The sequence below is a fragment of the Perna viridis genome, chromosome 1 (assembly GCF_037379345.1).
Source record: "Perna viridis isolate PV_CMFRI_1.1 ecotype Kerala chromosome 1, ASM3737934v1, whole genome shotgun sequence".
Lineage (NCBI taxonomy): Eukaryota > Metazoa > Mollusca > Bivalvia > Mytilida > Mytilidae > Perna > Perna viridis.
The window spans coordinates 17,427,707-17,431,946 of NC_142445.1; positions in this window are offsets into that span (position 1 = coordinate 17,427,707).

The window sequence follows — 4,240 nt, forward strand, 5'->3', positions numbered from 1 at the left end:
TCATAAAATTTGAGGTGAAATATCATGACACTTCTGCTGAAAACTTAATAGCTACTTTATCTTATGTCAAAGTGTATACATTGTATTTGCTGAACAGTATGATTTGGGGGTTAAAATCATTATGGGGAGATGTTGGGAAGATTCCCTTTTTTCTAACCGTACAGCGCATGTAAAATCAATCATATATTCACGTTAAAGCTTTTGCCCATTTCTAAATATATAAGTCTCCGAATTTTGTAAATAAATTGTTAATGTGCCATCCATGAACAGAAATATGCGATATCTTAACAAGTTAAATAATTTTGGGGCAAAATTGTTTTCAAGGTATTATCATTATTTTTACAGAACAGAAGGGAGAATGGTGACAAGTCTCCTGAGATCTAGCTTGATATTCTGCATTATAAATCTGGTTATAGCTTATAGAGTAAGAGGTATGGAAAATGGAAGTGTGACTAATACTTCTCCTGAACTCAAATGCACAAACATATTGAGTCATGAACTCGACTTTGATAATTCTACAAATGAAAAAGTTTGTAATACAGATAACTCAACGCTTTCCACAGAGTCCACAGTTTCAACAACAACACAGACAAGCATACGAAAACTGGTTATGAACATGAAGAAGCTATTAGTTTTTGTAGACCCTGTATTATACGTTGTTGGTCTTTTTCTCACAAGCATTGGACTATACGTTTCCGTCGTTAACAGACGGAAAGATACTGCATCAGATTTCATTATTGTCTTCCTGTCGAATAACTTTTGTCTTTTAACGATGAATGCTTTAGGTTTTCTCCTTTACGAAACTAAATATAATAACTTGAACAGCACAACGTTGGCAATATTGAAATGGATCATTCTCATTGTGCAACAAACAATAAATATAGCCCTGAAATCCATTTCATATGCTTTATATACTGTCATGTCAATGAATAGTTTTGTAGCTGTGGCTTTCCCGTTTTACATGAATCGTTTTGTTTTATCGCAACACCCAAAACGACTTATCTTAGTACTGTTAGTTTTCAACATGATATTTTTTAGTTTAAATATTGCTAGATTTGAAATATCGCCATGGCATGATAAATCCTCAGGTCAAATATCGTTTCGGTTAGGGTATACTGACTTCGCCACTGAAAATATGAACTTCTTCAACATCTATGGTTTTATTGGAATCTTTGTTGTGTATCTCGTCCCCATACCAACAACAGTAGTGTTTTTTGTTCTCACTCTAGTTTTCCTTAGACGTTCCGTCCTGTCAAAGGCGCTTTATGACAACAATAAAGTCCGACAGGCAAAGACAAATCACACACGACGGTTAACAAAAGTATTCATGATAATATGTTTTATTCAAATATTGATAGGCGTGCCGTATGCCATTGGGTTACTTATGGCAAAGTTTGACAATGACTTTAAAATAGGAGGGAATAAATCGGACTATATTTCGGCGGCTTTCAAAATTATTATCACATTTGAAGGAGCAAAACATGGACTCGTTTGCATCATATTTTTGGCTTTATCGGGGTCATTTAGAGAAAGTTTCAAAAAGTTGTTCAATTATAAACGCGATTGTGACGTTACAAACAGTAGTTACCGAATAAACAAACCATAGCAAGCAAAATATAAAACAATACGAAGAAAGAGAGCAAAAAGAAAAATCACACGGATTCACACAGGGCCTAAAATGCCCATAAGAGATACAAAAATTGTTTTGTTTTTGAAAACAAATCTGTTGTGTAGTAAATTATGTTAACAGTCTATTTGTTACGCCCCACAATATTGACTATATTCATGTATAGAAGTAGCTATTTTCACAAGGTCTATCATATTCATTAAATAATTTTTAAGTAAAGAAATTAGTTAAGGAAAGTTATACTACACACGCTTACAGTTACCCATAGTGATTTTTAATCCATTGTATTCTTTCATTTTTCTTGCACCTACTCTCATTACACATTATTTCATGTCATATTTCAAACAACTTACTCCTGTATTTTAAACATTGTTGTAATGTCCAATACTTGTTAGTTTGAGTAAACTTTGTTGTAATGTCAAATACTTGTTAGTTTGTGTAAACGTTTTTGATAATGACGTCATGAAATTATTCCACTCGTTCAGTTAGATTATTTACACCTTTATGAAATCTTCAGTTGGAGAAACATATCTAGAAATGACAGAATCTGCCTTTTCTATGGAGATAGCGATTTAGGTGATGAATATCATTATATAATAAAATGCAAATCCTTCGTGATAGAAAGAAAAGTATAGACCCTATGTAGATAAGAAGTTAATAGTGAATTGCAACGTTTTAAAGTTCATTAAAGTACTTAATACTTAAAAAAACGTCTACGCAAGTTGTATCAGTTTATTAGAGTTATCAATAAGACAATGTGTTCTTTCATATAGCCATTTACTCATCACCCTGATTTTATCTTCCGCACGTCAACGCATATTGTCTTTAAGCTCACGATCTTTGCATTTATCTCTCTTACTCTTTTGATAATTTGATATTTCTGTTTCAATCTTTGTTTATCTTGATTACTTTTTGTTTGTTTGTTATTTGTTATTTAATCTTTGTTCACCAACAATTGTACATTAATATTGTAAACTGTGCGCATGTTTATAACAATGTTTCTACATATGTTTAGCAAAATAAAGTATATATACAGTTGCATATCTACTACACTGAATATACACTAATGATAGGTTAACATATGACAGAACATTTCAAAAACGTGCTGGTAATAGATCCAACATTTACAACGTGCTGGTAATAGATCCAACATTTACACATAGATGAATTTGATATATATTTTGAAAACTTATCAGAGGACAACAGACCAGAGTAGAGTTTTGTGATATGTAAAACTCGACTGAAGATTTAATCTACCTTAAAAAGAAAAAAAATCCATTAATGTCTTAGATATATTTGGTGAAATCTTTCAAACCTATTAAGTTAAAGTAAAGTACCTTGATGTCATATGCTCAGAATGGATATTTCTTAATACTTTTATTTATCATTCATTCATGTCATTAAGATATCGTAGATTTACATTTGATCTGTAATATTTAAAAAAATCCGACTTGTTTAGACGATGATTTTGCTAATACCATAAAACAAAACAAAAATCGTAAGATTAGGGTTTGATAAAACAATTTATGTTATTTGAATATTTATGAATTTAAACAAGTTCTCTGCATATGCGATACAGTCTGCCTTGAGAGTATCCACATCATCCTGACAAAAACAATGAAAAACGCATAATAATAACTGACATTGAAAAACCTCTTCTTGAAAAATAAGGTGCAAATAATTTGCAAAATTTACATCACATGATAACTCCAAGACACCTTTATTTAAAGAGTAGAGCATGTATGGCCATTTCGGTGGGTGAGTAGAACCAGAATGAGTGAATGAGTGATCCGAGAGGTGGCAAGCATTTTTTTGTCACAAAAATATAAGCAACTAAAGACACCTTTTTAAATTCTTCAGACAACTTTACTATTTTTGCCAAATCACTCTGAAGTCATGCGATGCTTACAAATTTTTCTTTATAATAGATTAATTAACTAATTCATACTTGCAAAATGTATAACTGTAGGTATATTGTTTATAAGAAATATATTCATTATTCATCAAAGTCTATGCATCCAGGTTACTAGTAAATATTAATTTATGTGTAATAAATAAATGTTATGGCTAATATTGAAGAAGATAGTAACTTTACTTTCTTAAAATATATTACCGCGCATCTTATATCCTCATCGCGTACAAGAATTTTTTTTTCATAGGTGTTTTTTTTTTATCCGTCTCATGATGAGCGTAATGTGTTAAACGGCTGCCTGTCGAATGATTTCTTTATAGTTTTACAATATTTTTTCTAAAACGCAGAGAGCACTTATTCAAAACAAAACTATGACTTTGTTTGGTTGCATTAAATTTGTGTCTATAAAATAAGATATAAGAAGCATAGAGTATTCTGCACTTTTTGTTACAAGTATTAAAATCTTATCCTCCTAGTATTATCCTCTCCAAATCACCTGTACACCACCATTTAAAAGCTAATGCTTTGACACTGCAAGTCCGTCTTACCTTTAGTAAGTGAATTCAAAGTATATAAAAATAAGTGTGTACTAACTTTTCATTTGTTCTTACAAAGCTGTCTTATTTAATATATTTTTTCTCCATCATAGGAAATTGTCTTAAATGTTTGATTCATTTCTAAGTATAATTAAAAAATAAATC